This window comes from Ceratotherium simum, chromosome 8, assembly GCF_057802395.1.
Source record: "Ceratotherium simum simum isolate JZ-2026a chromosome 8, ASM5780239v1, whole genome shotgun sequence".
NCBI classification, from domain to species: Eukaryota; Metazoa; Chordata; class Mammalia; order Perissodactyla; family Rhinocerotidae; genus Ceratotherium; species Ceratotherium simum.
The window spans coordinates 54,779,474-54,794,052 of NC_141907.1; the positions used below are offsets into that span (position 1 = coordinate 54,779,474).

The following is a 14,579-nucleotide window of genomic DNA, read 5'->3' on the forward strand; positions in this document are numbered from 1 at the left end:
CTTGTTTTTAAAATAAATTCATACAGTAGACTGGGCAATATTTGTTATGAAACTTTGATGATAATCTTTTTTTTTTTTTGTGAGAAAGATCAGCCCTGAGCTAACATCCATGCTAATCCTCCTCTTTTTGCTGAGGAAGACCGGCTCTGAGCTAACATCTATTGCCAATCCTCCTCCTTTTTTTCCCCAAAGCTGCAGTAGATAGTTGTATGTCATAGTTGGACATCCTTCTAGTTGCTGTATGTGGGACGCGGCCTCAGCATGGCCAGAGAAGTGGTGCGTCGGTGCGCGCCCGGGATCCAAACCCCGGCTGGCAGTAGTGGAGCGCACGCACTTAACCGCTAAGCCACGAGGCCGGCCCGATGATGGTCTCTTGACCAATAAACACAGACATATTTTTCTCAACCTGGAGCACTTTGAGCATAAAATGAATCCTTGATGATTCAATGATTCAGGAAGGCCTTGAGAATCCTTGTGGTTTGATTTACATATTTTCAAAATTTACATACTTCCTATATTCTTTGCATTTTTGTTGATTATTGTAAGTCATAGTGTGCCTAGGTTTAAAAGCAAATGGTGATTGTATTCTCTTTCTGTCATGCCAAAGGATTTAATGTTTCCATATGAGGTTAATGGGAGAGATGAGGCAATAAGCTTCTGAGGAAAAAAAGAATGAATGAGACACACTGATCTAGTATGGTTATATAGAATAAGAATCATTATTTCAAACTGTCTTCAACAAACACATTGAATTGCTCACCATATCTGTAAGTATCTAAGTGATGTTGTGCCTTGTTTTGTAGAAATGGACATATATCAATGTGTGCACATACATTTGGAGAGAATGAAAATTCAATAATTCCTTTAGAGTACAGGTTCTATATTATCAAACCTACAATTGGGATGTTACATCAATTATCAAAGGCTAAAATGAGAGTGACAGCAACCAGGTGAATCTTTTTAAAGGGCTGTGAGGTAATGAGAAGAAGCTAGTGAAACCAAACTCTTTCTTAAATAGCTCCATTGTACAAAAGGAAGCAAGTAGCCGTTGCTATATTTGTAAATACACATACATTCCACTGGGAAAGGAGTTAAACTGAGTGAAAGAACACGTCTTTGCATGTCTTTAGGTAAGGCATGATGCTGAGGCTGGATGCACAGTAAAAGCCAAGCAACATTACTGGTCTCCCAATACATATGGAAGGGGTGAATCATTTTACACAATCCTAACTATTGAATAGATTCTTTAGCAATGGATAAAACTACAAAATTCTGCATCAACATGAAGTTAAAGTATTCTGAGTATTTGCACAATAATATTGATGTTGTGAATAGAGTACTTAATATTCTTGTGTCTATGTGCAATGTTTGAAACACAGTTAAGCTCGATAATTTTCTTTTGGTATACCTTTTGCATTAGAATAATAAATATCAATATACCCATATAGTGTTATTTTTATTTTATTTTCCACCTCTTTTTCTCTTTGGCGTAACATATTTGTAACCATTAAACAGGTAGCGAATCACTTAAAAATAAATTTTGATCTAAGAAGCTAAATTGTGAAGGTTGTATTGTCAGAAGAGGAAGGGACCTTTACATCACAACATCTTACTGGAATTAACTGGAGGAGTCCCATATATGAGGCATACCAGCTTCAGGCCTCAGATACAACTACTCTTTTCCTTTTTTCCTGTTTTAGCAAACCTCTGGCAACAAAACAGACAGCATTTTGTGATGACAAACATAGCAGTTGCTACACAGGCCAGCAGGAACCCAAGCACATCCAAAGAGTGGTACTGGAACCAGGTGAGGTCATGGGAGGCTGGCCGCAGGTGTTTGGCTTCTTTGTGGTTCATGACAAACTTGATCCAGAAGACTGCTCGATCTAGAGGCTTCATTGGTTGATCATGATGAATTCTTGATAATTTCACAGCATTCTCTTTATGTCTAAAGGAGAAACACAAAGAGAGCAACATTGAAAGGAATTTAATTGCCTAAGCATCTCATTCCCATGAAAGGTTTTTAAAGTGTTATACATATGTTTCAAAATAAATATCATAGAATTGCACAAGAAGTATATTTTTATTTGGATCTTCACAGATAGTTTGGTTTTTAAATTGGAATTTTTTGATGACAAATATTTTAAAAAGTGAAGATGAAGGTAAGGTGAGAAAGTTAAATATTTTCTAGCAGAGGACAAGATAAGAGCCGTTCAAAGGGCCATAATTCAGACGACGAATGCATTTTAGGATGATGCTCTTGAAGTTTTTAAAGAGGAATTGTGTCATCATGGGTGAAATGCCGCCTCACCAATCTCTGTGTTTCAATTCTTCTGTTCATATCTCTACTGTCTATTTTCCACCCAGTAGCCAGAATGATTCTTTTCAAATGCATGTTAGATTATGACACCTCCCTGCTCAAAATTTCTATCTGATTTCTCATCCCATGTAGAACAGATTCCAAGTCTGTACTTTGGCCTACAGGACCTACATGGACAGACCCCTGGCAACTTCTCCTCCAATCTTTTTGTCCCATGCACACTACATTGTCAGCACATTGGCCTTCTAGCTATTCTTTGAAGCTGCTAAATGTGTCCCCACTTCAGCACCTTTGCGCTTTTTGTCCCCTCTTTCCCTCTCCTGGAGCACTCTTCCCTGCAACACAGCAAGGCTTGCTTCTAACTCCCGATGGAGGCTTTGGCTTCAGTGTCACTTCTCAGAGAGGTTTTTCTGGCCACACTCAAGCGCTCTTAGACGTTTCTTCCATATTTTTTATTTTTTTCTCTTTCTAGATTTCTAAATTCAATACATTTTGTAAAATATACCTTTAAGTAACAAATACAGAAGAAAAATGCACATATCCTAAGTGAACAGCTCACAATTTCATAATCAGTTAGACAATTTCATGAAATGAATACACCTACTACCTACATATTGATATAGGATACCACAAGCTACTAGAAGCTCCTCATTTTCTTGGGCCTCTTATTAACTAATTCTTTCTACAAATTAACTGCTTCATTACTTTCCACGTCATAGATTGGTTTTTCTGGTTTAAATATTGGAGTTATATAGTAATACTCATTTTTGTCTTTTGGTAGCAGTTGTTGGTGAACTAATGAGTAATACTCATTAGTTTTTGTCCTGTCTATCTCAGTTGTTGGTGAATTCCATTGCTGTGTATATCCAATGTATGACAGTACCACCTATTATCTCTTCATAATGATTGACAGACACGTGGATTGTTAATAATATTTTGACCATTTCTACTAATGTTGTTGTAAATATTCTTGTAAATGTCTTTTGGTTTACACATTTATACATTTATGTTGCATAATACCTAGAAGGGAATTGCTGAGAAGATGGTGCCTGTATGATTATGATTTCTTTGTTGACTCTGAATTATTTAGAAATGTATTGCTTAATTTTCAAAATTTAGAGTTTTTTTAGTTCTTTTTTTTGATGATTTCTCACTTAATTCTTTTCTGGCCAGATAATATGCTCTTTATGGTTTGAAAATTTTCAAATGATAAGTCTTAGTTTTGCCCCAGCACGCATGATCAATTCTATTAATTATTCTATATGCTATAAAAATGTGTTTTCACCATTGTTATATATATGTATATAATATATACACAAATAGATTACATTTTAAAATTGTGTTCTTCAAACCTTTTATGTACTTATTTTATTATATTTTTCTGTATTATAGAAAAAGGTCTTTAAAAGCATCCTATTATAACTATAGATTTATGTGTGTTTTTTTTGTCTACTTTTACTTAGTTTATTTGGAGGATTTACTAGTAGGTGTTACAAATTAATAATTTGTATTGTTTTTAAGGATTAACCTATTTATCAATATGAAGTATTTATCTTTTATTTTAGAATTGCTTCTGGTCTACTATGTCTGATATTAGTATAGCTATGTACATCTTCCTCTGGTTACTGTTAAAACAGATCTTTTCCTACCTTTGTACTTACAATTTTCTTGTACTAGTCTATTTAAGCATGCCTTGTGAATAGTATATATAGTTAGCTTTTAAAATCCTTTCTGACAATCTTTGTCTTTAAATGATTTACTTTGTTTATATTTACTGTAAGTCCTGACATCTTTATATATATTCACACAGAAGCATACAAAGCAATATTCATAATAGCCAAACGTGGAACAACCAAAATATTCATGAACAGATAAGTAGGTAAATAAAATGTGCTATGTCTTTATCATAGAATATTATTCAGCAAAGAAAGCTACAACAGTGAAGAAATTCAAAAACATTATCCTATGTGAGAGACGCTAGTTGCCAAAGACCATATATTGTATAATTCAGTGTATATGAAATGTCCAGAAGGGCTAATCTATGGAGAAGGAAAGCTGATTAGTGGTTACTTGGGCAGGGGGTAATGGGAAGTGGCTTCTAAGACATGTCAGGTTTCTTTTTGTGGTGATTAAAATGACCTAAATTTATATTATTCTGATGGTTTCATAGGTCTGTAAACATTCCACATATATTTTCTTTTTTTAAAGATTTTTTTTTAAATAATTTTATTTATTTATTAATTTTCCCCCAAAGCCCCAGTGGATAGTTGTATGTCATAGCTGCACATCCTTCTAGTTGCTGTATGTGGGAAGCGGCCCCAGCATGGCCGGAGAAGCAGTGCCTCGGTGTGCGACCGGGATCTGAACCTGGGCCGCCAGTAGTGGAGCGCGTACACTTAACTGCTAAGCCACGGGGCCGGCCCTCCACATATATTTGAATTTTATAATTTTAATGGTGAATTATAGTATGTAAATTATATCTCATTATAAGATCTGTTAAAATAATGATAATAATAAAATCAATTTTTGATAAAAAGAGATTTATAGTTTAAGGGATTATAGCTACTAAATTGAAAGAGTTTATGATATTTCTTCTCGTTCATTATTCTTTCCTTCTCTGGTTCTATCATGCTTTAAAAAATGTATCCTTCTTACAGTTACCTATGTAACTTTATATTATTTGAGTAGGAAATTGTTGCACCAGTTGGGTACCCATAAAATCTATGGGGTTAAAATACAGCTTTGAAATAAATGTCTGGGTGAAAATAAAAGTGGATTTAAGAATGGTTAAATCATGTCCATAATTTCATAATTAGACTCGTAAAAATTGAGTGAAAATCATAATCTCCTTTGGCAAATGAATCTATCTGTAAATACTATCTATTAAATAAATCGTGATACTTATGATGGGTCATTAATGACCGTCTTCAATGCGTTGAGCAAATCTATACTTGACATTGTGTTCAAGTCCAATCTAATAGCTGCTTCCTTGGTCTTCATGTGAGCAATATTATCAGGTTGATCTGCAAACAAAGGAATGCCCAGCATAGGGATCCCATGGTAGATCGCCTCATAGACGCCATTGGCTCCACCATGAGTGATAAAGGCTTTGGTTTTTGGATGACCTAGGATTGGGTGAATTTCAGCAAATTGTTAAGCATAAATCTTAGAATAAAATGATAGTAGAGCAATGTAAGACAGGAAAGAGGCATTATATTTTAGATAACAGATTATTATACACATGAAACTATATTGTCTTTCAGAACTCAAAGGATGAAGCACCTAAGTCTGCTCTAGAGGTAAGTGAAGGCTACATAGAAGATTGATGTATGACTTGAGAATTGAAAAGTGAATACAAGATTGCCAAGCGGACAACATTGAAACAGAACGTTCTGGATAGAAAAAGAATGCATGGAAAGAAAAATGAGTGGAGCTATGTTAGAATATACTCTCTCAATGAAATAGTGAAGTCACAGTCTGATAAGTAGTGTGTCAAGGCAGCAGGAAGTTGGTGGTGATGGTGGAATCATAGGAAGGAATGGTTAAGCTTATCCTTTCCCAGTAGAACTAGGAAATAAATACAAGAAAGTTAATTTTTTTTGAGGTCTCCAATAATAAATCTTCAACAAATTTGTTTCCTGTTGAACTATTATCTTCTGTTTGGAGTTACTCTCATTTCAGTGTTTGTTTTCCAGAGTCTTACCGAGAAGGTCATTCTGGGAGATCCACTTACAGAGCCGAGTATTTGGCCCTAAGTTATCTGGTTTCTAGCCATCAAATCTCCATATAACCTGTTAGAATAAAGAAAATACCTTATTCGATGAGTCAAACATCTAAAAGATATAGCATGTTAAAATCTGAATAGATTAGGAGGCATCTAGTTAAACCTGTTCATTATGACAGATGAGGAAATGAGAACAAGAGATGCTAAGTAGCAAGAACTACTAAAACATTGATGTACTAGGAATACTCACCTTTTATGTACTTACTTTATATTTACTCAAGTATTAATGCAATCATGATTCACACTTGGATTAGAAAAATGAGATTTTCAATGCTGAATTCAAGTACATACAATTTTTTAGGCATTCAATATAATTCTAGTGCAAAAGAATGCAAATTACTATTGATCCGCTAACTTATTTTAACTATTTATTATACTAGCTCTCAACTTCCCTATATTAGCCTGCTTATTTCTTTTTGAGTGTTGGGAGAAGTGGCTTACTTATATCCACTTATTCCATAAGTTATTTTATTAGAGTTTTACATCTTTTGATTTAGAAAGAGGGAAATGTATGCCATCAGCTATATGTGAGAAAAAAATAATTCTGATTATTAATAACTTATTATTAATAATAAATAATTTCTGCTTGGTAAGTACATTTATCTTCTTTTAAATCATTAATTATTAATCACTACTTCCAAGAAAAATTTCAAGTAGTAATTTTTTTGTATAAGTCTCAAGTATTATCGCTATTGTTAGGTTTGAAAATTCTTTAAATGTTGAAAAGAAGAGCCTGTTGGTATTTCATAAATAACAGTATAGCTGTTGAAAAAAATCAAATATCATGATGATGCTAGATTTTATTCCACTTTTGTTAATACTTCAAGAATATGCTCCAAATATTGGTAGCATGATTAATATGGTTTCTTTATAGCCAAGCCATTTCCAAGTCCAGTACCAAAATTAGGTGCAGATTTTGGAATTCCCAAGCATTCCTCAGAAGCTATATTCTAATTTACCAGTGGTTAATGTCTATTTGCTATGTGAGTCTTAAAGTAACTTAGCTTCTCAACAAATTAGCATAGATGATAAGCAGAAAGCTATATCAGGTAGGAAACTAAAAAGTAGTTTAAAAATACCCAGAGATTCCAGGTATGTTCTAGATATTAGAAATATTTTACACTATATTTTATGGAGAAGAGAACACCTGAAATTTTCCCATGCTAGGCTTGCTTCTAGTTGACTCCTTTTTATATTCCCTTCTCCCTCTTCAATCACGAAGTGTTATTATTTAGATGGATTAGGAGCAGAGTTCTTGTGGGAACACATTTTTAAAGCACAGGGTCACCTTAAAGGCTGCACCTATCTCCACCCTTTCTCTTTTGTCTTCCTGCTTCAGACTTTAGCAGGGTCCAGTCTACAAGGGAAGCTTCTTCTCTTTCATATTTTGAGATTGGTTTTTCTCTTTCTTTAAATCATCATGAGTGGATAGGTACCTGGATGCAGCTTGGTGACCTCTGGTCATCCTTTCTCTGCATTGCATCCTGAAAAGCACATCGAATAGGCCTATACTTAATTTAGGGGCAGTAAAAGAGGCCTGGATTGCCTGGCAAGCCTAAACTGCAGGATGCCTTTCAGACTGTCATCACTTCTTGCTTAATGTTACTGTTAAAATTTAACTTGTTTCTGAGAACATCTGTATTGTGTATAGTGCCCTCATGAATCTTGCACGGAAAACGAGAAATGACAGGGCAGAATGTGATGATATCTGTACATGCCCACCATACCATTATAATACCAAAACTTCACACTGCACCTCTTAAATATACTTATTTCTGATCTCAACGTTAATGCCAAAGTTATTGTCAATCAAAAACACCCTCTGCACTGTTGGCACCTGCCATGTATACTTTAGTTTTTAAACTCATATCTGAGATAAATTGGATCTATCATAACATAATGAAGTTTACCTTTCATGCAGGAAATTTCTGTAATCAGACCCTTTTCAAAATTTAACAGATGCAGGGCTGGCCCCATGGCTTAGCGGTTAAGTGCACGCGCTCCGCTACTGGCGGCCCGGGGTTCAGATCCCGGGTGCACACCGACGTACTGCTTCTCCGGCCATGCTGAGGCCGCGTCCCACATACAGCTTCTAGAAGGATGTGCAACTGTGACATACAACTATCTACTGGGGCTTTGGGGGAAAAAAAAAGGAGGAGGATTGGCAATAGATGTTAGCTCAGAGCCGGTCTTCCTCAGCAAAAAGAGGAGGATTAGCATGGATGTTAGCTCAGGGCTGATCTTCCTCACAAAAAAAAAAAAAAAAATTAACATATGCAGTAAATTGTCGTCCACTATGAATTACTTTATGTAACATTTTGTTGAATCTGGGCAAGGGCTGATGCAATCACATCAGCCCTTTCTTCTGTCATGTTACTGACCATTGATCCCAGAGTAAACATCACAATACCATTTTCTCCAGAGCTCTGGGAAACTCTTCCATTTCCTGTGAAGAAGTAATTTGTTCCATTGCAAAAGAACAGCAGCATAGCAAACACTATTGAAAGGATTGTTACAAACAACTAAGGAGAGAAAATCATCTATTATCGGGAATTACTAGAGTAGTGCCTGTTTATTTTTAATTTTGGTAAAATATCCATAACAAAATTTACCTTCTTAACCTTGCTTATGTGTACAATTCAGTCGTATGTACATTCTCGTTTTTGTACAACTAATCTCCAGAACTTTTCATCTTACAAATTGAAACTATACCCATTATACAATAATTCCCTGGCAACTGTCATTCTACTTTCTGTTTCTATGAATTGGACTAGTCTAGATAATTTATGTAAGTGAATCATATGGCATTTGTCATTTTTCACGAGTGGTCCATTTCACTTAGAATAGTGTCCTTAAGTTTCAGCAGTGTTGTGGCATATGTTATAATTTCCTTCAATTTTAAAGGTGAGTAGTATTCCATTGTGTGTGAATACCACATTTTGCTTATTAATTCATCTGTCAATGGACACTTGGTTTTCTTCCACATTTTGGCTCTTGTGAATAGTGCTGCTAAGAAGATAGGTGTGCATATACCTCATCAGGATCCTACTGCCAATTGATTTGGATAAATACCAAGAAGTGGAATTTGTGGACCTTCTGGTAATTCTATTTTTAATTTTCTGAGGAACCTCCATTCTGTTTTCCTCAGTGGCTGTTTATAACAGATCTAATTCCTCAGTTCCTTTGGAATGATACAATTGATATGAGATTGATTTCTTTTATTATGTGTATTTTTGCAAATCTGCGTGTGTGTGTGCATATGTGAATAAGCAACAAGTGAAATAGATCCAGTAGTGTGGAAGAAATGCTCTTAGACAAGATTATACCTAGACTCTTCGGTTGCACTGTTATTAATACCAATATAGATTTTTGGAAGGAGGTCACAGAGCAGGATCTTAACTTGCCTTTGATTCTTTACTATTACAGTTCTACTAAATCACTTGTGTTTATTCCAGGCAGATTTTCTGGAGAATTATTTTAATTTAGTCATTAGTACTTTATTTCTCTGACTATGAGCACTAAGAAAAAGTTTGTTATGATTGGAATGACTTTACATCTTTTTTCTCTCAGCTCTATGCTAACTTATACCTCATCTTAACCTTTGTCAGTATTTACCAAGCTCCCCCCGGTAAATCACTCTTTAAAGCCTGGAGGATTGCTGTCATTCACGAGTCTAGTATTACTGTTTGGAGTTTCCATGAAATAGCCCTAAGATTCCTATTTATAATCCAGAAATATACATGTATAGTTACTTATTGGAGTGACTGGTTTCTGGTTTGTTTATGTATGACACATTTTGCCCTGAAGTCATATCATAGAAAAAATGTCCTAGCAGAATGTACTATGTGTAACTGGCTGTGAGGGGCCTTCATCATCCCCTGATTGAGTCCCCCAGGGAGGACCTGTTCCACAGTGGGAGAGGTACAGCAGGGCTTTCTGCAGCACATAATCTGGTCACCCTCTTGCCTGGAATTACTACGGAATTACTCTGACTTGTAGTCCCATTTTCTTGCCAAGTTACAAATAATTTATTATTTTCTATACTGGAATATTTGCTTATTGCTCAGTATACTCTGTTACCAAAAAACAAAAAGAAAAAAAAGAAAAATTATGAGCCAAAAATTTCCTGAATATCTTGTCAAAACTCCATACAAATCATTTTTTTCTGTCCTGTTTTAAATTCATTATTTGTTCTTTTCTCTCTGGAAAATAATGACATAACCCTTCCAATATTAAGAGTATACTTTATGATTCTAATCACTGTATTTCGATAATCCCTGCTGGATGTTCTTTAGCATTGTAGTCTTTCCTTATCATTATACTTTTCACACAGTTTTTGTTACATGGTTGTATTCTATCTTTCCAAGTAGAATGTTAGGTGTGTATCGGGGAAAATTGTGTATATACTGCTTCTCTGCATATCACGCAATTATCTCTGGACTATGCTAGTCACTTTAAGAATATTCTTTGAATGAATGACTGATACTATCTTATGTGTTGAATACTGAGGCCTTAATTTGACCCTATTCCCAAAGTCTTCCAGATATAAAATTTTATTCTGAAATGATGATGAATCACAGATTCTTGTAATGGTATTGAAATATGTGAGTTTCTAATTGGTAGGTCACTTTAACTAGCTTCCTATATCCCTCACTGTAGTCAAACATTCTAAATGAAGAACACAGAATCATTTCTATTGAAAATGCAAAGTAAACAAACCAAACAAACAGGAATAGGTCATCTTAGGCAGGGGTTTGGCAGGTTTACAGTGATATCCTCCAATATATTCAAAATGTGGTAGGAATGGGCGAGGAAATTCAAAATCCCCATAGGTTCCAATGAGTCACATTTCAGCTTTCTCCATTAACTAAGATAATGTAGTGGATCTTCCTGAAGGGAAAAAGGAAAACAAAAGTAAAAGAAATGAGAGTATTGTGATGTGAACATACCAGGTAATTTTTTGAAAGGAGTTTGGAATGATATAGCCAAAAATGTTTAAAAGTATCTGTGGTGGGCCGGCCCCATGGCTTAGCGGTTAAGTGCGCACACTCTGCTGCTGGCGGCCCAGGTTCAGATCCTGGGCGCGCACCGACGCACTGCTTCTCCGGCCATGCTGAGGCTGCGTCCCACATACAGCAACTAGAAGGATGTGCAGCTATGACATACAACTATCTACTGGGGCTTTGGGGGGGAAAAAAGTATCTGTGGTTACATAATACAAATATACATGCGTGTATATATCTATGTCTATATGTATACACATATACATATATACAAAACATACATTTTATATATGTTGTTTATATGTGTGTATATATATAACAAAGTGTGAGACCTCCATCTTTAACATCAAATCAGTGTATTCACAATCATAAACAATTATTAAACCACTAAAGAATTAAACATGCATTTGTTTACTCTGTAAAGCTGCAAAAGTAAATGATGCAAATGTAAACAATGATTTCAATTGCTCAATTAACCCTACGATACCCATGGAAACATCTTTCCCTAGAATATTCAGTGTAGTTTCTACAATTTAGCAAGCTATCCCCTTGATCCTAGATTTTCCAAGTAAACTGAGTTTTTGAAAGTATGGCTACTCCTGCATTTGATTCATGTTAGGAGTTTAGTAATGTTTGCATATTAAATAAAAAACAGCTGGAAAGGTTTCATACAGTATAGAAATAGATGTGCTCATCCTTAACTTTGGCTCATTTTATCTTTAAGGGAGAAACATCGTTTTCGAAAAATTTAGACTAGTAACTTGTATGTCCACCTTTTGACAAAATTTTAGGCCTTTAAAACAGATGATTTGTAAGTACTTAGTGAGGGAATGTGTAATCATTAGAAACTCAAATTATAAGTTCATGTGTCCGAGATAGAACCATTATATCTTTCAATTGTGAAGGAATCCTTCAGGTACGATGGCAAAATAGTTTAACTTTTCAGTGAATCTAAAGTATACAAGAGAAAACAATTTCCTCAATGCTTCCTAGACAATTGTCTTAGAAATATGTAACTCCTCAATCTACGTCTTCTTTGATTAAGGTATTTAGTGAGGTTTCTAATGAATTTTATTGAAGATGAAAAAAAATTATAGTAAAATTGATGTGTAGGATGAATAGGCAGAGCCGAGAGGGTTTTAGGGCACTGAAACTACTCTGTATGATATTATAATGGTAGACACACAACATTATAATTTTGTCCAAACTCATAGAATGTTCAACCCCAAGAGGGAACCCTACTAAAAAATATTGACTTTGGATGATAATGATATGTCAATATAGTTTCATCACTTGTAACAAATGTACTTTGGCGGAGGATGTTGATAATAGGGGAGGCAATGCATGTAAGGGAGAAAGGCATATATGGTAAATCTCTACTCAATACGGCTGAGGACCACAAACTCCTCTATGAAATAAAGCCTATTATAAACAAACAAAAAAAATCAAACAAGAATGGATATGTGTTTGCTTAATGAACTCCTCAGTGCTTTGATTTTTGGTTTATGATTTCCTGGAGTGTCCTGTACTAGTAATGGACCAAAGGATTGCAACTGACCATGTAATTTAAGCATTTCTGTAATATTTGTGAAATTGAGAATGATTTTATATTTTGATTTCAACATTTCACTTATAAAAGACTTTATATCTGTACAAACTCACCTTCCAAGGCAGTAAGAAAGTTAGGACTTCAAGCTACCAACTGAAAACATGACTTAGCCAGTACTTCTCTGTAGGAACTGATCCCAGTTCTTCTCATTAAATGTTTGGAACCAAAAGTCAAACTAAAGCACATATATCACATTTTTTACCCTCTCCATGAATGTCATTTGATGACTTAATTCTGACATAACAACAGGTACGTAGGACGGTGGGAGTGGAAGTCTCCACTATATTTTTCAGTTCTATAGCCTGGAATGGAGCACAGACTGTACACTAAAGGTATATTCAGTAGCTCAGCCAGCAGCTCACCACAGGGTCCAACGGCATCTGCAAGAATGAGATGAAACCTTGATTCTTGTAATTTTGTGATACTTTTCTTGTTCAAAACTACGTCTTTACAGAGCTTTTCAATACAATCAGAATATTGACTGAAGAATTCTTGCACTAGTGAAAAACAGGTCCAAAATGTATCGTTTGGCAGATCATATGTTCATTTGTCAATCACTTTTCTAAAAAAAAACCCTCAAAATCATGTTTTGTTAAAGATGTAGGATAAATTTTGAATTTAATAGCAGATGGTTTGTTGGGATCAACAAGAATGGAAGCTGAAGATGTCAGAACACTCACTTTATGACTGCTCTGGACAAGTTCATCCAGGATTGTCTTCATATTGATTCAATGGCTGTATTCTGTGGGCCACACCAGCACCTTTCCACCACTCCCAGGGCTAAAGTAAAAACTCAGCTGTAGCAGCAGAAGAACTGAAATCCATTTCATATTCATTCTGGCGGAACTCAATGCCTCTTTGCAAACTGCTGATCCCTTCTACAATTGCTTATGCTTATATTCAAGGAGAAATCAATCAGGAAGTTAAAATATAACTCCTACACCCCCAAATAAATACATTGTTGGAATATTCAGAGCATTTGGATTAGAAGTGCAAAAACCAAAAGGTAGATGACTTTTATACACGTGTTTAAGGTCTGTTTTAAGATTAAAAGTGCTATCATCCACTAAGAGGTGATGCCCTTGTATGTATAAGAAGTCACCTGTATTTAGAAGAGTATCAAGAACAGTGGCAAGGGAGAGGCACCTGTGTCTGCTGTCTTCTTGAACTTTAAGTATACAATTCCACAGTTCATAGCATATTCACAGAACTGTGAAACCACCACCACAATCAATTTAAGAGCATTTTCATCACTCATAAAAGCATATTTACCCTTTAGATGGAACTCCCTACTCTCTCCCTCCCCCAAGCCTTATCCAACCATTAATCTAGTTTTTGTCTTTAGATTTGCCTATTCTGATCATTTCCTGGAAATGGAATCATGCAACACGTGGTCTTTTGTGACTGGCTCTTTTTAGTTAGCATACTGTTTTAAAGGTTCATCCGGGTTGTAATGTCAGAGCTTCATTCCTTTTTATTGGCAAATAATATTCCATAGTATGGCTATCCCATATTTTGTTTGTTCCTTCATCGGTCGATCAACATTTGTTTTTGCATTTTTTGGCTATTATGAATAATGTTGTTTATTAACATTCATGTGAAAGCTTTGAGTGGACATGTTTTCCATTCTCTTGCTTATATATCTAGAAGTAGAATTGCTGGGTCATATGGTAACTCGATGTTTCACGTTTGAGGGTATACAATACCATTTTCCAAAGTGACTGCACCATTTTCTATTCCTACTAGCAATATATAATGGTTCCAATTTCTCTATATCTTTGCCAACACTTATTATTTGTCTCTGTAATTGTAGGTATGCTAGTGGGAGTGAAGTCATGCTTCATTGTGGTTTGAGTTATCTTT

The 14,579-nt window shown here is 35.2% G+C and overlaps 1 pseudogene; it reads right to left on the reverse strand.

Annotated features, from left to right (window-relative positions):
• Positions 1-1,928: 1,928 nt before the first annotated feature.
• Positions 1,929-13,552, reverse strand: LOC106800100 (UDP-glucuronosyltransferase 2B31-like; annotated as a pseudogene).
• Positions 13,553-14,579: the final 1,027 nt, after the last annotated feature.